The sequence below is a fragment of the Phocoena sinus genome, chromosome 9 (genome assembly GCF_008692025.1).
Source record: "Phocoena sinus isolate mPhoSin1 chromosome 9, mPhoSin1.pri, whole genome shotgun sequence".
Lineage (NCBI taxonomy): Eukaryota > Metazoa > Chordata > Mammalia > Artiodactyla > Phocoenidae > Phocoena > Phocoena sinus.
The window spans coordinates 99,666,497-99,693,239 of NC_045771.1; the positions used below are offsets into that span (position 1 = coordinate 99,666,497).

At 51.7% G+C, this 26,743-nt stretch overlaps 1 protein-coding gene across 3 annotated transcripts in view; it reads right to left on the reverse strand.

Annotated features, from left to right (window-relative positions):
• TNS3 (tensin 3) overlaps window positions 1-26,743 on the reverse strand; it is a 226,770-nt gene that overhangs the window by 174,991 nt on the left and 25,036 nt on the right. For 2 of the 3 annotated variants that reach the window (XM_032643771.1, XM_032643770.1), the window contains exon 2: window positions 6,900-7,011. The gene's annotated coding sequence lies outside the window, so the exon portion shown is untranslated. Of the gene's footprint in view, window positions 1-6,899; window positions 7,012-14,535; window positions 14,554-26,743 lie in introns of those variants that run through there. The other variant, XM_032643768.1, reaches the window with a different exon arrangement.

The window sequence follows — 26,743 nt, forward strand, 5'->3', positions numbered from 1 at the left end:
CACGCGCCATATATATATAGGTAAAACAATGCCCCTCTTCTCATTGTACGTAATGAGGAGTAGGACAAAGGGGTATCAAAGACTCGTTTCTGCCATGAAGAAAGAAGTTACTGAAGCAATAAAGAAGAAAACTTATATCCACAAATAAAATATGGAGTACTATTGAAAACTCATAACTTCTAAAGAGCTAATATGTGACAATGCTTATAACAGGCAAGGTGAAAAGATATAAAACTATGTACAGTACAAACTCTGTTAAAAACAGACACGTGCAATGGGCTGGGCCTCACGTGAGAACGGAAAGGGGAAAGACATCGTCATACTCAGTTACAAAAGGACGAGCTACACAATAAATCATGCTGGAGAAACCAGCTCGCTCATGAAAAATAACCTAAATAACATGAATTCCAGATGAATCAACCATGAAATTGTGAAACTGGATGAGAACTGGAAAAGCAGAAATGAACATCAGAATAAAGTACGGTAGAACATCGTTATGACCATAGAGAAGGGAAGGCATTCTTAAATAGGAACAAAAACAGAAATGAAATGAAATGACGGGTAGATTTGAATAAGCGGAACCTTAAAACTTTCACATGACAAACACTCCACAAAAAAAATTAGGCAAGCAACTGCTCGCAATGTCTGCAATACGTAAGTAGGAACTGGTAAGGAACCGACATTTCTGTAGGTCAAAATCCACCAAAACTCCGCAAAAGTCCTACCTAATTTAATGATAGAAAGATTAATGTTATAATATAATGAATTCTTAGAAATCAAGAAGAAAAATTATCTAAGTTTTTAAATGAGCCAAGGATTTGAAAGGCTAGTTTACTAAATAAACATTACAGACATCTTTTCTGTATCTCTTTAGATGCTGAGCCTCAGTGATAACCAGGCGAACGAAAAGCGTAATAAAGCAAGACACCATTTTTCATCCATTGACTTGCAAAAATGAAAAGCAGAGAAGCAGTCAAGTGAAAGAGTGGGTTGAGCTCAAGGCCAAGGTCCAGGGTAGACTCCCTAACGCTCCCTCAGCATTTCCCATCAGGAGCCTTTCTCCACCCTGGGAGGGGGTATGTTCCCAGTGCATTTCTCGTGAGTTTCCTGCAATTAATGACACACGAATCCTCACCTCCACAAGTCTGGGGTCTGCATTCCACACTCGGCTCCCTGGTCAAACAGGGGCTTCCAAAGTCATGGGTAGGAATCCGCTCCCATAGCAGCAGCTGCCCAGAGCGTCTGGCTCTGAAACGCCCCACATTGTTCCACGTTGTCTTGGAACTGCTATTCTCCCGACGTCTCCAGGAGCCTTGGGAATCCAGGCCCCTGGTTTACAGGCCTGTCATACAATACTCTACACATATTTACCAAGAGAGAGACGAGCCCTGGGCATCACCTCTGCTTCTCCTGCCTCTGCCCTCAAGCTCACCAGCTTATCCGCGTCCACAGTCACCAGCTACATGTGACGGGGGACCGGACGCCCACAGCAGAGGGCAGAGGGCCCAACGCCACATTCACTGCTTGGTCACACGCTCCTTTTCCTCGCCATGTTGGTCATAACTGCCACCATGTCCTGCGGTTCTAATTCAGCACCTGGCACAAAGCAAGCGCTGACTATCTACACTTACCGATCTGCCCATCCAGCCCTAAGCTTTGTCTATTTATCCCTTAGGATATTGTAGACAGTGACAGCCTGACAGACGGGACGCCCCCCTCAGCCTCAGAGCTCCCCCCTCACAGGTCACAGCTTTTTCACCTTTTTATTCTAGCAGGTGCTTAATATGTGTTCCGTTAACTGAAGGGGGAAAGTCATTATCGAATATTCCTTACAAAACCCCCTCCGTGCCCTTTTCCCTCTGGTTTTGCTCCTTTTCTCAACCTTCATTCCCTTCAGGCTTCTCCCTACGACTGAGAAGCATTTCTTTATTTTTTTCCATTCCAGTCTGTTCTCTCCTATTCCATTATTAGATCCAGCCTTGATCTGACACTGCATCCTCTCTGGATCCGTCTCCCCCATGGGGCCAAATCTCGCAGAACCCACAATCCTCAACACCCAGGAAAAGACTCACCCACTGAGGTCTAGAACGCCAAGATCCACCACGCCAGTGCCCTCAAGTGTGGGTCTGGAGCAAGACCGTCAGTGGAAACTGGGCCACTTAAGCCACCCGAGGGATCTTGGTGGAGCAGTGAGAAGAGGTCACCTGTTCAAAACCCTGGCTGGTGGGGAGGGCAGAGCAGGAACCGCTTCAGCGGGGTTCTCAGCAGCAGAGGGCAAACCACACCAGACACTTAACCCATCACTCACCGGCCATCTGCGGCTTTCCCTGTAGCTACAGTTTGAGAAGTAGGGGTAAGGGAGCCTCGATGTGCAAACGACAGCTGCTTAAAAATTAAAATTTTTCGGGCTTCCCTGGTGGCACAGTGGTTGAGAGTCCGCCTGCCGATGCAGGGGACGCGGGTTCGTGCCCCGGTCCGGGAGGATCCCACGTGCCGCGGAGCGGCTGGGCCCGTGAGCCGTGCCCGCTGAGCCTGCGCGTCCGGAGCCTGAAGCTCCGCCACGGGAGAGGCCACAACAGTGAGAGGCCCGTGTACCGCAAAAAAAAAAAAAAAAATTAAATTTTTTCTTCTAAGTTAACCACATAAAAAACTTGTGGCAAAATAGGTTAATAGGTAAAAATAAGGGACTTGAGGGTCAGGAAGGAACTAGACAAAAACAGTAAAAATATTAAGCCCGAGTCACAGAAGACACACCTAACTCTTCTCCACCATCACCAATGTCACCATGACCAACAGGAAAAACAACGTCGACACGGCCGTCATCACTAACACTACTGCACACTTCCTTGAGCCAATCAATGTTCTTTGTGTTCCTTGTGCATTTAATCCGTTACTCACAATGACTCTAAAAGAGAATTCAAGCACAGGGTGGCAGGGCAGGAACCCTGGCAGCCTGTCTCCAGGGTCCATGCTCCCCTCCACCATGCCCTGCTGCTTCTCCAGAAATGAACCAAAGGAAGGGTCTCTTCACCGAGGCCTCACACAGCTTGCGCATGGCTACTGAGAGAAGACACGTGATGTCTACAGGCAGCACACACACACACGGCCTCGACGTGCAAATGTATATGACATACATCTAAACTACAGGGAGAGGAAACTACTATACTGTCCGAGGGTTTTACGGTACCTGTATAGCTTACTGACAAAAGGAAGAAATCCTAGACATTAACTACTCAACACGCAAATTGTAAAGGTCACCAAACTGAGGGCCAGGAAAGGGGCCTGTCCAGGGCCACAGCGGCTTCTGCAGGAGCCAACCACTGACCCTGTCAGGCCCCGTCTATACCCGCAGAGACTCTGCCGGGCTCCCAATCCAGCAGCAGCCCCACTTCACACACGATGGCATCCGTGAGAGGCAGACTGTCACAACCACCCTGGGATGGAGTCTTGCATCTCCCGCACACAGCAGTTTAATTTAAGAAGGTAACGTCTAAAGGACTTCTGGCACATAGAGTTCTTTCCTTCTCAAAAAAGAGTAGCTACTGTTTATTCACACAATTTCTACAGTTAGGTACATAAATACGATAATCCATTGAGTATTCTCACAGGTGTATGAAGGAGTTCTAGAAAACCTTTTTCTGAAGAGAAATCGGCAGACATCTCACTAACAGTGATACAGGTGAGTCCCCAGCCCCTCAATGCACATGTGCCCAAGGGGTGACACTCACCACATTAGGAACGGCCTCCATGCAGGACCCAGAAATCAGGACTTGATGCCTGCACGGGCACCCGCCACTGGGCTTCCTTCCACACCGCCCACTGCCTGCCCTGGAACCCACGTGGGGCCCCGGGCACACGGGCATCCCTGACGTCAGCGGGCCTCTCTACCAAGTCCTGGGCCTTGGCCCTCACGCAGACCTGCTCCCGGTTACTTCTCCAAGTAGCGCAGCTCTCTGGGGCCCACATCCAGGCGGCTGAGTCCTTGGGCCAAGGACATGGCTTCCCCAAGCCACACAGGCCCCAGAGGTGGCCTCTGCGAGCCAGCGGTCCCGGCCACGTGCTTCAGGGCAGCAAATGCCACCACCCGGCCACGGGGGATGGACCCAGGGCCCCTCAGGGAGAGTCCGTACACGTCCCCTCGGCTGGAGGGCTCGGAACAGAGGAACGTGGCCTTGAGATAACACAAGGAGAGACCAGGTGTGCACACAGAGAGCGTGGCATGTCTGCTGGGGCATACGCACCGGGAAGGGAAACGTGAGAAAGGAGCTGCCCCGGGACCCGCGCCCAACCCCTGATCTGTTTCCACTGCCTCCAAACTATGCAAACCGTCCCAGCCAAGCACTGGGGCGACACACGGGCGCGGGCGCCTTGGGGTCACGTTGTGTTTGCCCTGGCTTCCCTGCCCAGGAGACAGTGGCAGAGTGTCCCTGAGGGGAAATGAGACGTGGAGATGAACCCCCCTGAGGGAGAGGGCACCTACGGGACCGTTGTCAGTGAATGATTTTCTTCAAGGAAAAGAAAACTAGGTGGGTCAAAAAAGTGATCTCCATGGGGCTAGATTGTGAGATAAAACGTAACCACACAGCGATTCTTGGAGCAGAGAAGCGTGGGCCACACAGGTCACGAGACGGCACTGCACAAGGCCGGACTGTCACCGCCCTGCCGCCCTCCCGCCCTTCCGTGTTGGGCACAGGGTCCTCGGGGCCAAGACGCAACCAGGCAGCGCAGCACGCAGTGGGATCCTGAGATCTGGCTGCCCTCCCCCAACAGAATTCCAGAGGGTGCACAGCCATGTGCCATCCACACCATGCCGACAGGCCCCTTGGTCCTCCCTGACATCTCACACACTACACACTAAAAATGCCATAAAACAGACCGTTAAGAACCAAAGGATAATCTGGGAGCCCTCCTGGCCCCTATGGGCCTGGGAAGCTGCAGGACAGGGAGGGAGGCGCAAGCCCGGACATGCACTCTCACGCCAAGCCCTGGACGGTGCTGGGGGCCGTGAGCATCCTCGGGACCAAGCAGGGAGCCAGGCCCTGGCCTGAGAGGAGAGCCTGGCTGCTGGGCACCGCTGTCTCCAAGCTGGTCAGATCTCACCTCTTCTATTTACTTTGAAAAGAATAACTGTTTCTTGTAGGTGGTTAGAGCAGAGGCACTGAGATTTTAAAAAGGACATTTGGGCCTTAGTCAGCTCGGGCCTCAGCTGTGCAGAGACGAGAAGGAAACTGGCTCTCCACAGAGACAATTTGTCACAACCAGGCCGTGTTAAACGTATGTGGGAAACAGAGCCCTTGCGCCTATGGAGCTAAACCACCTTCGCTTGTGCTCATGACCTGCACGTGTGGACAGCAGCCAGCCAAGGGCCCCGGGTGTCACCCACGTGGGAATCGCCCATGGCACATTCAGTTGGAGGCATTGGGGAAAAAGAATCATCACAGCAACTGCAAAGCTAAGTACCAGAACGTGGGCTATAAGCACCTCACACCTGTCTCATTCGGACCTCGCACCAGCCGTCCAGAGGAGGAACGGTTACAACCCACATCGTGGACTCACAGCAGGAGACTTTACCCCTGACAGACTCAGAGCACCAGCTTGTGCTCCTAGCCCAGCCACGTCTCTGTCACACCCTCCTCTACGTTTCCGTGTGTGTGCATATGTGCCTGTGAGCACGTGTCCATGTGTGTCTGCACATGCACACGTGTGTGTTCGTGTACATACACACCCATGCATGCCTGCTGATATGGGGAGAGGGCCCGTGCTGAGGAGGCCTGGCGCTGGATCCATTTCCCATGTGCACCTCCACAGGTGACCCCTCAGCCCCCGGGGCCCGGCTCACCCTTTCTACATGGAGAGGAGACACCAGGCCCCGTGAGGACAGGCTGCATCCAGGGACAAGGTGAGAGGGCCATGCACTCTGAGAAGCAGGTGTGTCAACTTTGAAATAGAGACCCCTGGGGGACCGGGGAGGGAGGGGGCTTCTGGCATCCCCACGAGGCCACAGCGGGGGAAGGACAGGTGGGAGGTGGTGACGTGCTGACGGCACCAGGGCACCATCATCACTGACCGTGGAGGGGCCCTTCAGAGGAGGGGCCACAGCTGCCTCCTGCCCGCTCTTGGGTCCCAACGAAGTGTGACCATCGTGCATCCTTCCTCGAGGCTGCCCAACCCCAAAGCAGCCATCAGGGACCGTGTGCCAGGGTGTCCACAGGGGGGAAAGGGAGCCTGGAGGCAGCCCTGAAAATGTTCTACGGAGGAAATCCTAAACCCACCGGTGATGAGAAGCCCCGGAACAGCCCAAAGCCTTCTGCCAGGTCCCCCAACCTGCCTCCGTTCTGTGACACAGAACCACGATTCTAGGGTTCAAGGGAAACAAGAGACGTCCTGCTCACATGTCCCTTACACAGATTTACTAACGTGAAAGCACAAAAAATAGCAAGTTGCCTTGATTACCTGGGGTTTAAGCACCAAAGAGTGAAGCTGGTGGCTGTTTACCGACACGAGCAATGCCTGACAACACGCTGAAAGGGCAGTAACGCGATGACCCTCACTCAAAAGAGCCGAAAGTTTTCATCTGTAAACTCGGGTGAGAGATCAGAAAGTAGAATAACCCGAGCTACCGACACTACAGGACAGACAGAAGATACGTCATGAGCCACTCATTGCTGCCCCCTCTCCCATAGGACTAGCTTTGCTCTTGCTGGAAACATTTCTCATGAGTACATATCTGTGTAAATATGGTCAGTCCCGGTCCAGTGAGGGTAGGGGGAAACTCAGGCTGAGATGGGGAATTCCGTGATTTAACTTTTGGAAACTCCTGAAAGAAGGTTTCATTTTGGATTTTTGTTTGTTTACTTGCTTCGGTTTAATCAACATGGGAACGATAAACGCGGACTCACCTCGGCATGAAATCCCTTGACCTTCGATAATCTGTTTGCAAACGCCACAGACTCTGGGTTTTTTAAAGGCCTTGTTCTTAAAACTGTGCAGACTCGAAGTTAATTCTTCTGGCTGAAAAAGTAGAGAGAGAAAGTGTCAGCTCTTCCATTCGTAGCCCGTTTGCTCTTTCTTTTCCCTTTCAGGAGATAATAAATCCAGCCGAGTTGGTGAAGGGTTGAAACAGGAACTTGACCAGGCAAACAGAAAAGAACAAGACAGCACCCTGCCAAGGCTGGGATCCCAGGGGCCTGGGATGCCCCGTCAGCACGCCTGGTGCCAGGGCCCTGGTGGCGGCCCACATGCTACCAGTTCATAATCGCCTGGGTGAAGGGCTTATGTGATTGCGTATTAGCTTACAAACTGCAGGCTTACAGCCACTGCTTCTGTGACAAAGGAATCCACATGCATTCCCAGAATCTTAACGCTTCTTCCTCTGGAAGAAACGATCAGCAAACAGCACAATTATAGCAGAGGTCACTAACCAACTGGCCTTCCTGGCCACTTAGCCTCTCTGAACTGCTGTACTGAGGAGAAGCTGTCACCAGACCAGGGTGACAAGATAGCAGTTCCTCCTTAAACCTGGTACAGAACTGAACCCATTACACACACCGGCACTGGGACGAGGGGAAACACTTATGCACCAAATCCGTGTTTGTAGCGTCAGGGCTCATAGCTATAGCTGACGATCTTATAAAAATTCAATTTGCCTTCGAAACCAAACACTAATCATACTCCCATTTGCTGATAGGTGACAGTGTATTCTAACGTAACCTATATCCACATGGACTCACAGAGGCCATGACTCACGCCAGAATAACTAAAATTCATTGAGATGATGAAATGTTACCGAGAATGGGAGACAAATGGTACAACTACTTTGGAAAACGGCTTGACAACTTATACACACTTTTAAACCTACACCAATCTTATGACTCAGCAATTCCACTCTTACAGACACCAAAATACATATGTCCACAAAAACACGTGCAATAACGATCAGAGCCACCTTATTTAAAACTGCCCCAAACAGGAAGTGACCCAAATGCCCATCACAAGGAGCCTGGATAAACAAACCATGGTATATTCATAAAATGGAATGTCATTTGGTATACACAAGAGCAAGCTACTAATACATGTAACATCATGGATGAACATCAAAAGCATTATTACGCTAAATGAAAGAAGTCAGACACGAGCACACAGTGAATGAGTCTCTTTATAGGGTGTTCATGAACAGGTAAATTAACCTACCTAGTTCCTCAGAGGCAGGAAAAAAATTAGGTGAGCTCTACGAATGCCCCAAATTCCTACATGGAGAAAGCTTCCAGGATGCAGAGAGGGAAGGGGGAACCAGTGTACTACATGGACTGAAGGAAAGGAGTTAAGAATTCAGGCTGGGGCTTCCCTGGTGGCGCAGTGGTTGAGAGTCCTCCTGCCGATGCAGGGGACACGGGTTCGTGCCCCGGTCTGGGAGGATCCCACGTGCCGCGGAGCCACTGGGCCCATGAGCCATGGCCGCTGAGCCTGCGTGTCCGGAGCCTGTGCTCCGCAACGGGAGAGGCCGCAGCAGTGAGAGGCCCGCGTACCGCAAAAAAAAAAAAAAACTTCCTACGATATACAAAAGCTGAAAGCTGAAATAATTCATCACCAGCTGACACGTACTACAAGACATGGTAAAGATAGTCTGGGCGAAAGGAAAATGATATCAGATGGAAATACAGCTTTACACAAAAGAATGAAGACCACTAGAAATGGTAATTACGTGGACAAATATGTAAGATTTTTCACTTATTACTTAAAACTCACTAAAAAAAATTAACTGAACAAAAACTAATAATGATGTGATGTGAGGTTTAACATAAGTAGAAGTAAAATTTATGATAAAACAGCACAAAACTCAGGAAAGGAGAAATGGTAGTGTACTTAGTATATACTACTGTAAGGCTCTCACAATATACGTGAAGTAATAACACTGTCACTGGAAGGTAGACTGTGACAAGCTAAAAAAGTATAATATACACCTTAAAGCACTACTAAAATAATGAGTTATAGGTAATAATACAGCAAAGAAGATAAAACAAAGTTATTTTAAAAGTTCAATTAACTTAAAATGATAAAAAAAGAGAAGAAGCTGTAATAAAGAACAGGTGAGAGAAATGGAAAACAAGTAGCAAGATGATAGATTTAAACCTCACCATATTAGTAATCACATGAATGTAAATAGTTTAAATCTCTTAATTAAAAGGCAGGGATTGTCAGATTTTTTTTTTCAAAAAAGACAAAGGATAGAAAAAATATACAATGATAATGTTAATCAAAGGAAAGCTGAAGTGACTATATTAATAACAAAGTCGATTCTAGATTAAAGAACATTCTCAATGATAGAGAAAGGCACTGCGTAATGATGAAAGGGTAAAAGCAACAAGAGAATATAACAAACCTGAACAGTTATGTATCTAATAACCAAACTTTCAAAACATATGAAATAAGAACTGATAGAACTGCAAACAGAAATAGGCAAACATACACAGTCTGAAATTTCATTACCCCTTGTTATAGACTGAACTGTGTCCCCCAAAATTTCATATATTGAAGCCCTAACCTCCAATGTGACCATATTTGAAGATGGGGCCTTTAAAGAGGTCATCAACATTAAATGAGGCCATAAGGGTAGGAAACTAACCCAAGAGGGCTGGTGTCCTTATATGAAGAAGAGACACTAGGGAAGCTTTGCACACAGAGGGAAGTTCATGTGAGGACACAGTGAGAAGGTGACCATCTACAAACTAAGGAAAGAGGCCTTGGGAAAAACCAAACCTGTCAATACCTTGATCTGGGACTTCCAGCCTCCTGAACTGTAAGAAAATAATTTTCTGTTGTTTAAGCCACCCAACCTGTGTTATTTTATTATGGCAGCCCTAGCAAACTAACATACCCTTTCTCAATAATTAGTAATTATTTTTATCAATAATAATAATTGATAATTATTGCAGAAAATAAGCAAGGATACATAAGCTTTGAACAATATTATCAAAAACTTGACCTAATTGACATTTATAGAACATCTGACCTAACAGCAGCAGAATACACATTGTTTTCAAATGCATATGGAATATTTAGCAAGGTCGACCATATTCTGGGACATAAAACAAGTCTAAATAAATTTAAAAGTATTCAAGTCATACTAAATATGTTCTCTGACCACAATGGGATTAAATTAGGAATCAGAAACAGAAAGGTCTCAGTAAAATTCCCCAAGTATTTGGAAACTAAATAACACACTTTTAAGTAGTGCATAAGTTAATACATCATAGCTAACTGGGTTTCTCCCAAGAATGCAAGTTTGGTTGGTTTTACATTCAAATGTCAATCAATTAACTAAAACAAAACAGAACACAACAACAACAAAAAAAAAACCTCTTATAAAATCTAACTTCCATTTCCTGGTAAAAAAGCCAAATAGGAATAACAAGGGACTTCCTCAACTTCATAAAATCGTCTATGTGAAACCTACAGCAAACATCATACTTAATGATGAAAGACTAAATGCATTCCCTTTAAGGTCTGAAAGAAGGCAAGGTTTTCTGCAATCAATATTTCTATTTAACCTTGTCCCAGAAGTTCTAATCAGTGCAATCAGGCAAGAAAAGTAAATAAGAGGTATCCAGTTTGGGAAGGAGAAAGTAAAAACTGTCTTTAATCACTGATGACATCACTGTTTATGGAGAAAAAGCTGATGAAATCTATGAAAAAGCTCCAGAACTAACAAGTGAGTTTAGCAAAGATGAAGGATACAAGATCAATGAATGCACAAGCTGATTGTATTTCTACATACCAGCAATAAACATCCAGAAATTGAAATTCGAAAAATATTACCATTTATATTCGTATCAAAAATATGAAATACTTAGGGATAAATCTAACAAGACTGCAAAAGACCTATAAACTAAAAACTACAAAACACTGTGGAAAGAAATTAAAGAAGATATAAATAGATGGAGAGATATACCATGTTCGTGGGTCAGAAGACTCAATGTAATTAAGACACAATTCTTCCCATAGAATCTATAGAGTCAACAAAATCTCAATCAAAATCCCAGAAGGTTCTTTTTTTATAACTGGCAAACTGATTCTAAAATTCATATTTAAATGCAAAGCACTTAAAACTGCCAAAACAACTTTGAAGACTGCACATATTTAAGTGTACAATGTGATGTTTTCTATTCTATTTTGAAAATGTGTCTTTAGTATAAAAACATTAAACTAAAGAGTTTCAAAGAAAGTATGTTCCTGGGATTCTACATAACTAATAAATACGAGGTACTGAATGAACACCTTGAATCCTAATTTTCAACAAAGCAAATGCTCCTCTGATACTGATAAAAGGAAAAGCAAATACACAGCACACAGACCACAACCCCGTATTCCTTGACCAATGGCTGACAAGGAGAACCCCATGTGCAACTACTAATGGACTGGAATTGGCAGAGAACTCTTTCCGACATGCCATTCCAACTTTAAAGCATGCTTTGCCCATCCCCAAACTTTCCCCTGCTATTCAAATTGTCTAGAATGCTGGTAACTTATAGTTTTCTATTGTGACCATTTCTAGTCCCACCCTCCCCCAAGTCCTTCCTGACCACTTCAAGTTCCTCAGCAATCCTACAGCAGTCTCATCACTCAATCACATATCCCCTGGTGTTGATCTTGTCAAGGCTGTCAAATGAGGCAAAGTGTCCTGCACCAAGCAGAAGTCTTCTCGCCGGTTCTGCCACCTGCAGTACGAGCTCTATGACCCAGGGCAAGTCATACCTCTCTTCAAGGGAAAGGATACCGCCCCGTCCTACCTATTAACCAAGCTACTGTAAATAGTCAAATGCTATGGCAGGTACCAGTTATGAACACTGGCCGTCTATGGGAATCACTTGGACAGAGTTTTTAAAACAGCTGTGCCTAAGCTCTACCCCAGACCAATTAAAACAGATTATCTGGAGGTGGGACCAGACGACAAATCTTTTCACATCTCCTCCAGTGATTCTGATCTGCAGCTGGGACTGAGAGCCTCCACTACATAATGGACCATACTATAAGAAGCTATTCCTCATACGTGGTAAGGCACTATTATTACGTGCTTGTTCACACGTCTGTTTCTGGTTTTCTCAAGAGACTGTATACTTTTTGATAGCAGGGCTCTTGTACTCCATGCCTATAAAAGAGGGACGAAGGTACTGCTATCATGAAGTTCATGACATTGGCAGGGCCCTTCTGTGCTGTAACCACTGTTCAACAAACGAGGCACCAGCTCGCGAGATCAAGACCACACAGCCAACAGATAACGGATATGGGCTCAGACCTAGTCTCCACCCGAGTCTCGCGCTCAGACAGCAGTCGGCGTTCAAGTAGCTGACAAACACGGCCCTCTATCGTAATCCCGCCAGCTGGTACATACTTGCCCCTCCCTCATATTTCAGTTATTTGTTTACACGCCTTCTCCCCTGTGTAATTTCCTAGAGGCGGGACACCAGGCGCTTATCCATTTGTCCTACGAGGCCCCTGCACAGTGCCTGGTAGACAGTGAACCACGGACCCTCAATTAATATTTGTTGACTGAATGAACTGGCCGTGTTCTGTGGGCCAGCGGGGTATACTGTGACCTTTTATTCCTTGCAAATACCTTTATTATAACGAGGGAGAAAGAGGCACTGTGTTCCTGTGATATTCTTGCGGGCTGGGCGACAGCTAGAAGCCTGGAGGAAGGAAACAGCAGAGGTGCTGTAGGGAGGCTGAAGCCATTTCAATGGCTGGATGGCGGAGGAATTCATTTCAGATAGTGTAATAACATCTGCTCACGCTTCATCTGTACATAACATCTCCATTGTGAAGTGAGCCTAGACAGGATTAGACTGCCTTTGTTTTCACCTGATACTGTGCTTTCATTTCTCCCAAAGAGGCGGGGCCAATGAGTGCAGGGGGGAGGGGGGGAGACGGGGAGGGGCGAGGGGGGAGGCGGAGAGGGGGGTGGGGGGAGACGGGGAGGGGGGTGGGGGGAGACGGGGAGGGGGGGTGGGGGGAGACGGGGAGGGGGGGTGGGGGGAGGCCAAAACGCTGAAGCATTTAGCAGGCTCAGTTCAGGAATCTAAATTGCATTTAATTGTTAGGAGCAGGCAGTTGGAAGGGTAGAGAGCAAGGCTGCGGGTTCCACAAGGACTCCCTGAGGGGTTCAGGGTCATTAGTGCTGGTCTTGATTGTGAGGTCTCTTTTTAGAAAGAAAAATCTCTGCAGAATTGAGCGAGTTTAAGTGCCCCACAGCAGCGCAGAAGGGTAACCTTCTGCTCCGCTCTGCGAAAATGCAAAACCTCACAGACCTCTCTGCTAGGTTCTCTGGGCTAATGTTCCGGAAGCAACAGTTACCCACACAAAGGCTAAATTAGCACAATCCAAGCTATATCTTCCTTCCAGGAAAGAGGATTTAGGGGTGGGTTTTCATACCTGGAAGCTTTCAGTAGCATTCTGGGGGCGGGGGGGGGGGCAGATACTGAGCAAAAACACCAAGCAACTTGACTCTGAAGTTAAACGCGAAAAAAACTTCCTGCGTAGGCAGAGTGGACCCCAAACCTCTGGGGTGTTCCTGCCCAGAGATGTTTCCACCCACCAGCAGCCACAGGACCCAGGGTACAGGGACACCCTCTGCATACCACACACTGTCCCTAAGCTTCCCAGCAATAGTGTTTGTTAAACTAAAAATAGAATGCAACACAACTCAAAGTGATGCGAAGCAGCTGACAGTCTGACAAACTCTCACTCCTCAGAACCTTACATAAATCTCCGGGAAGACGAATGCAATAAATGCCTAATTATTAGACTCAGAGAAAGGACTGCTGAACCTAGTAAGGAGCCGCCTCCCGGCATCTGCTCTGTTTAATTCAAACGCCATGGAGGACCGTCCCAGGACCAGGTATCGTTACATGGCTCTGGTTAACTTACATTTCTGCAACAATGCTAGTGCACCCTCACACACCCACAGAGCTAAGCACCCTCTTCCTTTGCAAGAAACACAGGCTACGAAGCGAGTCCGCGAAATTGCCAATGTCCTACTTCCATTCCAGGAAAGGAGTCCAAGGAAGTGTGTTCAAGAGGGAGTAGGATTAGAAAATTAAGCCAGAACTGTCCCCCACTCCATGTGGGCTCACCAGGGCGCCGCCGGCCTCCCACCAGGCAAAGCCCTGCTCCCCCTCTCTCTTCCTTTCCTGCGCAAGTAACACGCGCATACACGGGCACACGCGGGGGGACACGCGCGCGGAAGTGCACGCGCGCGCACAAACAAGGACACACGCGCACTCGCGGACACATGAGCACGCGCAGAGACAAGGGCACAGGAGTGAACGAACGTGCACGCGCAAACAAGGGTGCACGGGCACCCGTACACACTTGCACGTCGGCACTCAGACTGGGGTACGCGGGCACACACAAGCCCACGCGCACACCAACCCAAAAGTGCCCCCTCCCCGTCCCAGCGCCCGGCGCGCCCGCGTCGCCGCTCCCAGCACCCTGACCCTTGCTCCAGCGCCCCTCCCCCGTCTCGGGGCTCCCACTCACCTGGCGCCGGTGCCGGCGCACCCGCGCCCCGCGCGCGCACCCTCCAGGCGGCCCGGGTGTCAGGGCGCGCAGCCGCATGGCCGCCCTGGCCCCCGCGGAGAGCCGGGCCGGGCGAGGAAGGCAGAGGCAGGCGCGGACCCCTCTCCGGCGGCGGTGCCAGGCAGGTATTCCTCCTGAGCCCCTGCGTCTCGGCGTCAGGAAAAGTTCGACCCCGGGAGCCCCGGAAAGAAGCGGCCGCCAACTCCAAGTCCACTCTGCCGTCAGAAGTCAGATGCCGGGAACAAAAGCCAGAAGAGTGAGCGCACGGTCCCCCGGCGCCCCTCCATCTGACACGAATTAGCCCTCCCTCCCCCACCCCAGACGCAGCTCCAGAGAGAAGGCAAAAGGCTTCTCAGCCAAACCCAGGAAAAGTGGAGAAGAACGCCTCCTAGGGCAGGGCTGGGGGGCAAACCTTCCATTGCCCTCCGTCGCCCTCCGCCCTCCCACTGGATTTACCCCCGCCTCTGGCTGGAGTACAGCTTGACTAGGATTTCAGACCTCTCCAAGAATGCAGACCCTGGGGCTTAAAATCAAAACCCGCAGGCTCTTTGCCTTCGGGGATTTTAAATCTTGTATACTGTCCAGTAAACCTGCATCTGTAATGGTCAGTATCACTGGTAATCTACACTGCTAGCAAACAGTGGCTTTGGAGTGGAAAGAAGGAAAACTCTCATGCAGAAAGGCCTCTTTCCAATTTGCTTCTTCAACTAAGAAAAGCAAGCAGCAGCAGCCTTGCCAAAGAGGGTTGAGAACCAGGTAGAGGTTCCAGCAAGCTCAAAGTGAACGGTTATGGCGCCTTCCACACCTGGGGTCTGGGATCCACCGCACCCCTCCGTCCCCTTCCCATCCAAGGTGCCATCCAGCTCCCAGCAAAGCACAACCCATTTTCCTCTCTGGGTCTGTGATTTTAGAAGGAAATGAAAAGCCTGTTCTTAATTTTTTTAAGGAGATGGAGGTGACTGGGATGGTGGGGTCCAGGTGTCACACGAAGAGGTAGTCAGACACCTGGAAAGTGGAAGGGTCACTTAGCCTGAAGGACAGCCCAGAGGGGTGGGTGGGCATGATCCACAGACAGAATGGCCCTGTTTCGATGCCTGTCAGACCCCACAGGACTGACTTGTCTTGGGCTGGGGTCGTGGAGCAGTGGATCTAAGCTTTCCACCATGGAAAGCTCTGGCAACCCACCCCTGGGAAAGGCTCCCTCGATCGTGGACACGTTCGGCTGAGGCCACATCCTCCCTTCCGTGGGGTCCTGTAGAGGAGGCCCATGCATAGTAGCACATGGCCTGGGGAGCTGTATGGCCTCAGCCATAGCAGAACTGTGTGCCCTAGTGGCTTGGCCGGCCTCCACGCCCAGCCCAGGGTGCAATACTAATGACCTGTGTTGGTGTAACACTTCAGATCTTCAACTCCGCTTGCAACTCCAAATGTCTTAGCTTCGGAGAGCAGTCTGGGTGGGCTAGACCTGGGCCTTTATGGTTAACACATGTGCGAATTCCAGCCATCAATTCAAAGGCCAGCATTAACCTCTCAGGTTCTGGCACTGAATACCCATCTTTCCATTTCTGGGGTGGAATAGCAAAGCTGCTCTTCAACTTTCAACCACACACACACACACACACACACACACACACACACACACACACACACAAAAACAGGAACACACCATTCTGTCTTCTGATCCCTTGCCTGACAGCCACCCATTCATTCTCATTTCCCTCCATCCTTCAGATAAGATTATTATTCATCTGTCTCTACAGTCATTCGTTCGTTTGTTCATCAATTCATTTTCCAGATTCATTCATTACTATTCACTTTTTCTATAGAGTAGTTAAACTTTAGTTTTTGCAAACACGTCTCAGTGCTATTTCTTCATACGTATCCCTCAGCCCCATGGGACTGCAGGATCCCTAAGAACGCACATCTGTATCAGATTCATTTGAGTCCCCAACATCTAACACAAGACGGAGCCCAGAGCCGCGTCCGCAAGCTGAGCTAGAAGCACATTTTCTGCTGTCCGGGGGCGCCCAACGCAGACACTTCTTCCAGACGCCGGCTGGACCTATCGCCAGTCTCACCCATGGAACCAGCAGAAGGAACCTGAATCCCAGCAAAGAACAGGTAACTCCCAAAATGATAAAGCTCCTTGAACTCAAGGACCGGGCTCCACACTCTACGGGGCCCCTGGAAATGAAGGTCCTGGGCACCAGAGCTCCTAGGCCCGTGGCTGCCAGATTGGAAGACAAACGGGTGTTTTCACAGGGGACACCTGAATCTCCTCTCACTAGATTAAAAAGTACATCGTTCAGAAGATTCCCACACTTTATTACTAATAATCCATCACATGCGTGCGACCACACCTCACAGATAATGACAACAAAGTGAGAACCAGGGACCACAGACAGTCGTTGGGCTACAGCCCAGACCACCCCAGCCCAAGCGAACTTCCCCAAATACAAAACTGGGACCCCTGTCGGATGCCCCGCTTTGCCAGCTGGCCCCCTCTCTAGCCCCCTAACCCTCCACCCTCCTGCACCAGCCAGCCCCGCCCACCCCCAGGCTTCTCCTGCTCTGCGTCCCTCAGAGGCAAGCTGAAGTGTGAGGGTTTGAGGCCAGCTCAGCCTAGGGACCCCCGGGGACCCCAGGAACCAGGGCAGGTATGGAGCCAGCTACTCTAGCCTCTCCGGACTCACCCACTACCGTGCTGGCAGCCTGGCCTGCCCCTGGGAAGACGGCAGTCCTCCCTGCTTCTCGCCGGCCGGACGGCCTGCCTCCGACTTGCGGCTGCACCGAGTCCCCAGCAACAAAGGAGGTTCTTCGTGCACAGGACGGACTTCAGGGGGCCCGGGTCCAGACCGTGCGGGCAAAGCTCCAACGCCAGGCCTCGGGGCTGCATCACCAACCCGGGCTGGGAACCCAGACTGGACTGGGGACAGAAGCCCTGCAGTGAGACCGACCCTAACACGGGATGCGAGGCTGGCCCATCCAGGACCCCGGGGTTCTCGTCCGACTGAGCGGAGGGAGGGCTGCTGCCACACGGCCCCTCGCTCACACACTCAGCCAGCCAGCCCGGAATGCTGACGAGCAGCCTGTGTGTGCCTGGCATCACGGGGACTCCGGTGATGAACGACTCCTCTTTACCTGATGGCAGAAACATCTGCGTGTGGCGTTATGAGAGGGCACTGAGCCACTCATGGGACTTTGGGGAAAACAGGCGACGGGTGGGCTGAGACCTGGAGGAGGAGTGGACAGGAAAGGAGCCAGGAAAGGAGCCGGGGGACCAAGCACTGTGCATAAGGCAGGGTGTTTGCGTGAACTGGACCCCAGGCAGGCGGGCAGAGGCCGCATCGTCAGGGCGGGCATGGGGGTGGTGAGCTCGGTCCCGGGAGGAGTGGAGAGGAAGGGGACCCTCAGAGCAAGCCAGGGCCTGACCCCGAGGGCAGCGGGAATCTCTAGCGGTGAGCGGGAAGGAACCACATGAACACCCTGTGTCCTGGGGACCACCTGGTGGTGAAGGGGTTTACTAACATGGAAAGGAAGAAAATGCCAGTGATTGCTGTGTTGGGGGACTGGAATCGGATGCTGGTGTAACTCGTGGTTTCAATGTAGAGACACAGATACTGACAGAAGTCAAAACTGATGCAGACGTGCACACGCACACACACCCATGCACAAGCACGCACCCATATACACACACGCATATATACACTCCTCAGCTCTGTCCGTGGTGGGCGGCCTGAAGCAGCCCCCAATAGTAGTGGTTGCATCCAGCACCCACGTCCCGGTTTTAAAGCACTGTCTCCCAGTAAAAGATTTCAGGGCTCCTTGGAGACATGGCTGGTTTCAGATCTGAGCCAGGGATGCTACAAATGAACCTGCAATGTTTTTTTTGTTTGTTTTTGCCAGAGGGTAAAGGAATGCTCCCGGAATAGGGGGGCTGCATCACCAGGGGACTGGAGTGGGCTTGCAGAGATTGCCCCTGGCCAAACTTGGGACAACTTGAACATCGAAATAAATAGTGATAATATTGATTATAACCCATTCAGTTAAATAGGAATTCATGAGTCCATGAGTCCTACTGATAGAAATAAAGAGCTAAATGAACACACTGTGGGTCCGATGAGACGTAGATGCCTGCATGGTCTCAAGGCACCTCCTGACCTGGAGGGACGAGGGCAGGAGAGGGCAGCAGGAGACAGGTGGAGGGGGCGGGGTACAGAGATCGTGGAGGTTTTTAGCCTCTACTCATTATGGGAACTCACAGAGGAGAGCCATGATCCACCATTCTGCCCCGGTCACTCTTTGGAGAAGATTCACATAGCCTCAAAGTATTGTCCCTTATTTGGTATAAAAGGGAAAACAGCCAAGTCTGCGACAGAGCCGGCTGGCCATGCCAGCCTGAGTGACCGTGGCCTTCGATGGGACACAGCCACCATGAGAGCACGGCTCTACCGTCGGTGCTCCTGCAGAGAGGCACAGCCTGACCCTGATCTTGACCAGGTATCACCAGATCCGAGCGAGGGACACAGGGGCCAAAATCTGGGGTCCCTGGGAGCTGAGCGTGGAGGGTCCGTCTGCCGGCTAGATGCACCCTCATTCCCAGCCCCAGAGTCTGCAGTGGGGGTCACCAAACACTCCGGGCAAATGACTCCTGTCTTCACCCCTCCATCTCCATCACACAGAAGATCCACCACGGGCCAGTAACACCCATCCATGGCTCTGTGACTCCAAGTGCCAAGGGGTTTCCAATAGCCACCTAAAGCACTTTCAAAAGCACTTTGCCTCTGATAACAAAAGACTCTTGCTTGGGTTTTTTTTAAAATGCAATTCTATTTTTTTTTTTTTAATTTATTTGTTTTGATTTCTGGCTGTGTTGGGTCTTCGTTGCTGTGCACGGGCTTTCTCTAGCTGCAGCGAGCGGGGGCTACTCTTCATTGCAGTGCGCAGGCTTCTAATTGTCGTGGCTTCTCTCGTTGGGGAGCACAGGCTCTAAGCGCGCGGGCTTCAGTAGTTGTGACGTGTGGGCTCAGTAGTTGTGGCTCACGGGCTCTAGAGCAGAGGTTCAGTTGTGGCGCACGGGCTTAGCTGCTCTGCCAGCATGTGGGATCTTCCCACACCTGGGATGGGACCCATGTCCCCTGCATTGGCAGGCGGATTCTTAACCCCTGCGCCACCAGGGAAGCCCTCTTGCTTGAGTTTAAGGAGCTTCTGATACCAGTAAGCTGTCGCCAGCTCTCATCTGCAGAAACCTCCATGCCTGGCCTTCTCTCCTGGTCGGAAGTCAGGGACACCAGTCATGCTGGCCACTGGAGGCCCAGGGACCATCTCTAGAGGCCCGGCCTCACACGTGGGCCCTGCACAAGCACAGCCCTTGGGCAAATTATCACTCTCAAGACCGTCCACCTCCTCCCTTCCCCGCTCAGCCAGCCCCTGCTCCATCCCACACCCAGGAGGGCAACAGGACACAGTGGGCCTCGAAGGGCACTGGTCATGTTTCAGTACTTCCTGACGACACCCAGGAGCCCTGTGAGTCCATCTCACTGATGGCAGTAGGGCCTGTTCCTCAGACGATGAGGGAGCGCAGGACGGGGCACAGGACACAGGGGAAACCAAGTCCCCAGGGGATCCAGGGATGTGGGGTGAGGGGGCAGAAGACTGCAGAGCCAGCGAGTAGAGGCACATCACCTAACCCGGGGACATCCTTGGGCCAAGAGTCAGATTAAAGGTGCCGCATGTTGGGCGCTAGATCGGCGAGGACGGTCCAGCAGCAGGAATGACCTCCTCCTAGAGGACACAGGACTGTAGGGCTGTGTTCCCACTCCAGGCTTTGTCCCCCACACCCCTCTGTTTCTCACCAAAGTCATAGTAAATCAACCTCAGTGAACCTGTACCATGAGTCCCCTGACCTCAAGGGAGGTCATCTAGTCCAGCCAATTTCACCGAAATGTCTTAGTTGGCTACAGAGTCCAAGGCGACTCCCATCCTGAGCTCACAACCCCCTCCCCTCAAGGGGAGTCCTGTGGCGGCGACAACGGCAGCCCCATGGGGTGGGCGCACCATCCAGGGACCCGGATCCTTGCGCGCGTCAAGTGCGGCTCTTCACGGGCACGTCTCGTGACTCCCTTTCAGGACGAGGGGACCTCCTCGGCGTACCGCTTTGGGCCGATGCTAAGAAAGTGAGAACTGGTTCGCATTTCCCCTCCACTCTCCCCTCTCACGCGTTTCCTTCCCTCACCTTCAAAAAGCACAGAAAACGTGCTTCCTCTACAAAAATCAGCATCCGGTATGTGCTTTTCCCCCCTTCCCTGCTCAAGAACAACAACTGTTTCATTAAAGAACAGGCAGAGAAGAGCAAAAGAAAGGGATGGATGAAAAGGCTGGCGCCTCCCCCGCCCCCGGCCCTTACGTCCCCCTGTCCCGGCCATTCCTCCTCTGTCTCCTTGTCATCCCTAGAGAGAAGGAAGGGGCTAGGGAGACACGGCTGCTTCCTGACGGGGCGGCAGAGGCATCCTAGCTGCCTCACCTGCCCTGTGGAGGGAGACAAGGGTGCGGCAGTAAGGATAAGGGCAGGGTCTGCGGAGACACCAGCAAATCACGGGGGCCCTGGCTGTGTGCGCTCCTGCCCGAGCGGACACCAAGGCCTCATACTCAAACCTAAGAGAAGAAAGCGAACCCCGCGCACCATGTTCCTGCCTCTGCCCTCACAGGCACGGAGGACATCCTCCCATCCTCCCACCTCAACACGGACAGGCTCCCCCTGCTCTGGGGGAAAATATCTGCAGGAAGGGGCAGGGGAATGAAATAATAAATATCACACTAGTGCATTAAGTCGAGTTTTCTCTCTGCACACCGAGATGACCCCACCGGGACGGAACTCTAAGTCTGGAGGGCCCTCTGCCCTCCGCGAGCGACTCTGGTCTCTTAAACTAGAATCTCACACTCGGAGACCTGCCCGGGGTCGCAGAGCTGAAGATCCCGAGCCCCCAGCCCCCAGTCCTCGTGTCCATTCTCAGACCTCTGCGGTTCCTGACAGCGTCCCGGACCTAGCGGGGGCCCCGTCCTATCCTAGCTAACCTCAGGAAATGGGCCAGTGGAAAACTGGTAGGTGGCCTTCGTTTAGTACTGAGGGGAGATGAATGTTGAGGACAACCAGAGCTTACTCCTCACTCGCCACCAAGCATCTCTGCACCATCCCTTGACCCCAAGTGCAAAGAGACCCCCCAGAATAAGCTCCTAAGCAAGACCTTGAGACCCACAATTTTAAGACGCATTCTGCTGCTTTCAGCACAGAACACCAAAAGTGGAGAGAGAACGTGCAAGTCCGAAGAGAACAGACATGGCTCATCTGGGCTTTTAAATTCCTCCCAGTATAGACAGACCTTGTTTTGATTGTACGTCGAAGCTACTGCATTTTTTACACATTGAAGGTTCATGGCAACCCTGCGTCGTGGGTGATGGTGAGCGTTTTTTAGCAATAAAGTATTTTTAATTAAGGTATGTACATTGTTTTTTAGACATAATGCTACTGCACACTTAGCAGACAAGAGTATAGCGTAAACGTAACTTTTATACTCACTGGGAAACCAAAAACTTCGTGTGACTCACTTTATTGTGATATTCACTTTATGGCCATGGTCTGGAACCAAACCCGCAATATCTCTGAGGTGTGCCAGTACAGTCAAATTGAAATGCTTCAGAGTGGGTTTCCCCTAACAGGAAAATCTAGATCATGGTCAGGTCCGGTGATGGGCCGCAAAATGCCAGCAGTGCAACAGACGATCTCCACCTCCCACCCCCTCCAGAAACGCCGGTTCTGCGGGGGTGTCATCCCCATCTGTTGGCGACCAGCAGAGGCTCTGGGAAGTTTAGCCTGGTGAGCAGAGCCAGCCTCCCATGGGTGGTCCCAAACCCAAGCCACTTCCCCAGGCGGGGTGTGAGGATGGAGGGGCCACACCTGGCCTGTCCTTCTGCTAGAACACAGCAGCCGGGCAGCCCTCCTGTCCACTTGGCCCCAGCACATCCTCCCCCGGTGTGCCAGGGAGCTGGCTCCTACGAGGAGGGTATGGTTGGAAAGGAGACACTGACAGAGCGCCCTCTGAGTCACCAAGCCTCATCTCTGGATTAACCCCAGCCTTTTCCTTCCTCCATAGCTCTCCTGCGGACCAAAAACGCCCCAGTATTCCCTGGCTTTGACCAAACCTGGCTAGACCACATCTGGAACTCTGGGGAGGGACTCTGCCCATAAGACCGCTATGCTGCCTCCTCCGAGATGGGCTGGACCGAGGTGGGCTGGACAAACGGCCACAGAGAGCACCTCGGGGCACCCTGGACCCGTTCTACTCCTTGCTGTGTGTCTGCGAGTTTATTAGTCATCACTCTGGGCCTCTATTTCTTCATCTGCTAACAAGAATGATACACTCACTACTGACCTCAAACAGTTCTTGTGAGTTTCACTCCAGATGACGCCCGGAGAGGCTTTGGTACGATGCCCACTAAACATTCCTTCTTCCCCTGCTAAGAGGGGTCCCTACACAGCCAGAAGAGTTTGGGGGACTAAGTTGAGAGGCCCCAAGTAGACAATGGGAAGATAACATCACAGTTTCTGAGAAAGTTGGGCTGTTTCCATCAATATGAACAAGTTTTGACTCTTCCTGAAGTTGAGAAAAGGCAGACCTCGTTTCTGTTTATTATTGTCACTGTGAACCGGTGTTTGTATTCCCGGGCCGGGGTGAGGCAGGCAGGGTTGGGTCCCATCTTGCTCTGGGGAAGCCAGGACTTTAGGGCTGACTCCCCGGTAGCTGGGTCACCCTCAAACTCGGTAAGGCCATGACGAAGCCGGGAACACACCTGGCCCAATCAACGTGTTCTCAAAGAGAGCTAATAACGAAATCCTCTGATCTGAATTCTGGCAAAGCAAGTTCCCCGGCCTAGTGTGATGCTCTTGACTTAAAGTAATCTCTACTTCACCCAAATCATGCCCCAGGACGCTCCAGCACGTGAAAAGCATGTATCCAGTAAATAACGTTGCTCGCCGCAACTCAGAAAAAAGAAACAGCAAAATCTCCATCCAAGCCCAGAGAGCAGGAAGCAGCACCCACATGAGGGGCAGAGCCCTCAGCCGCTCGCCTGACCAGTGCCTTGGTCTCCTGCCGGCTCCCAGCCCCAAGAACAACAGCCCAGTGTCAGCCACTCTCCAACGGCCCACGATGGGCCGGGTGGTGGGTTAGCTGGTGATTTTATGTCAGTTCCCAAATTTTCTGAAACGTCAGTCAGGTTGCATATTTATAATCTTTAAAGCTTAAGGTTAAAACAACTTTTAGTTAAAGCTTATAAGTTAAAAAATATATCTGTAGCACAGTACTGACCATCGTCTTAATTCTACTTTATTTTTTTTTTTTTAAGTTATTCCACTTCCAGTCCCACCTGACCACTGGGGCTTCTCATCTGGTGTCTAATCTAGCAGCAGACACCTGTCCGTCGAGGTCAGACAGACAAGGGACACTGCCTGGGCCCTGTCCCATGGCCAGCTTTCTCTGGGCGTCCCTAGGCCCTGCACCCACTCACAGTAAACTACACGTGTCCTCCCGGGAGCCAGGCTGTACGGGACACGCATTCCTGGCGGAATGAATGACTGTAAATCAATAAAGACAGACGCCAGGTTTTAAGGCAACGGTCACTGGAGGCCACACCCTGTGGCCACAGCTGGGCTGGGCCTTGGAACCTGTGGCCTCATATCTGCTGCCCTTTGATTTCTGAGTAGCTGACTGCCAATGATTCACAGCACCCACGCACCCACCCTTCCATTCACTCCCCACAGTTCACTGCGTGGGAGGGACAGAGAGCTGATAAAGCCCGCTAGAGGAAGATGGTACCAGTGATGAAAAGGCCAGGGTCGGGGCACTGGGTGCCAGGCTCAAGGTCAGACCTGACTCTGGAGAAAACGAGGAGTCAGAAGTTGACAAGCAAAGGGGTAGGAGGGGGCAGAGGGTGGGGATGGGAGGGGGCAGACCTCCCGCGAAACAGGCCAGCAGAGAGGGCAAGGGTGTTTCAACCAGGACCCTGGTGGTGCAGCAGGAAAAGTGGTGGCTGATTCCGAGGGGTCACAACCACCGAAGCTGGGCTGGGAATTAAGGGGGAAAGATTCAGTTTGGTGGAGACGATGAGGGGTCTGTGTAGGGCCGGGACCTTCAGAGGTCATCAGCACTCACTGGGGGACTGCAGCTTCAGATCTTAGATGTCTGGCACGCTTCTGCTGCAGTCTCGGGTGGGATGGGTGCGGATGAGCCCCCGTAAGCACGGGTGCAGGGCTCTGCTCGCTAGCTCTCCGATCTCCTCTATTACGAGCATGGGGTCTCAGGGGCCACCTTCTGTTCGATCGGCGGGCCAGGTCCACTGCGCACCCACTGTGCATGAGCTTGGGAAGGCCAAGGCCAGGGACACAAGCCAAGGTCACTGCCTGCAAGGAGCGCTCAGCGTGGCCTCCGGGAAACCTCCCTAAGCGGGTGCTGCCATCCACCGCCCTCCAGTCAGCTCCCAGCGGTGCTTCGTTGCCCCGTGCACACCAGCACGCGGAGCCCGGTGCCCCCGGCAAACCAAATGCAGAAGAACGTCTTGACCCTTTGCCCAGCTCGCAGGATGTACACCTGGATGACGGCAGGTGCCCGCACCGTGAGGCCCTCAGAGCAGCCTTGACTCTCGCTCCCCCGCAGCCAAGCCTCACCAGCTTTTTCCTCCCTGTGCTGACTCCCCAGCAGACACAAGAGGCTGCCTGACACCCATCTTTAAAGATGGCCCTCCTGGGGCCCGCATCTCGGCCCATTTCCTAATCCCCTTCCGGGGAAACTCCTTCAAGGGTTGGCTGGAGTCCATGCCCACTACCCAGGGTCCATGCCCAGGGTCGACAGCCAGACTTCCCTCCCCATCCATCCAGTCCCCACCTAGCTCGCGACACCCAGCCACAGACGCTGCTCTTCACCTGCCCCAGCTCTCACCTCGCCTGGCTGCTTCCCACCCGCCGCACTTCCCTCTCCTGGAGTCCATGCCCCCATGTCCCGGGTACCTTCTCTCTCTTGGGGCCTGCCCTCATCTCCCTTGGAGAGCTCTTGTCCCCTGGGCACCTCTACACGTCCTGGACTCTCCTCTGTGCACACCCCCCCCGCAGCTGTCCCCTCCATCCCACCCTATCATCACTGATGGCACCCCACTTCCCCTCCAGGCCTTCTCTCCCCACCTGCTGAGTCCCGGGTATCGCTAACTCCACACCTCCACCGGGCCGTCCCCTCAGCATCATTAACTTCAGCCCTCCAAGTCAGAACTCTGGGTTTTCTCCGCACAAGGACCACACAACCAACGTGTCAGCAAGCCCTACGAAACAAACCCCCGAAAGACCTTGCCCTGGTCTCCATCCCCACCACCCCAGTCCCCCCCTCAGCAAGCTGACTGGCTCTCTGTGTCCACAGGCCCTGCCTTAAATAGGAATCAGGACTTGACAAAGCTCCAGCACAGAATGCTCCCAAGCTTCCACAAGGACACCTTTAACCAAAAAAAACACCAAACTTCTGACCCTGGGCCCATAGACCATTTTTGCCAACCCCTGCCCACCTTGGACCTGTTCAACTCCCCTGCTCTTTTCCCACTTGCTGGGCTAGCTGCTGCCTCAGGACATTTGTACATGCTGTTCCCACCACCTGCAACTCGTGGGGCTTACTCTTCTCTTCCTTCAAATTTTTGCCAAAACGTTACCCTCTCCGAGAGGCCTCGCACAACACCTGAGGACACAGCCCTGCCACCTCGGTCCATACTCGCTCCCCCTCATGCTGTCTTGTTCTCCTTCAGTGTCCTTACGGCTACCTAACTTCCTGTCCCGGGGGCAATGAGGATAGGTTTACTGCGTGTCCATCCAAGAGGGCAGGGACCCGTGTGCCTGGCTGGCACAGGATTCCCTGTGCCTGGAACAGCGGTAAGCACCAGCTGAGCGATGAATGAATGAATGAATGGTGCTCCTGAGGGCCCTCGGCAGGCCCCTCCCTGACCCCTTCAGGGCTCCCCACCCCTCAGAGCGCAGTCGCTGCGTGTGCTCCTCCCGGCAGAGGGTGCCCACCCCGTGCCTGGTCTCTTCTCTCCCCTCCTGCCTTCCACCCGGAGGCCCTTCATCCCAAATACCACACGC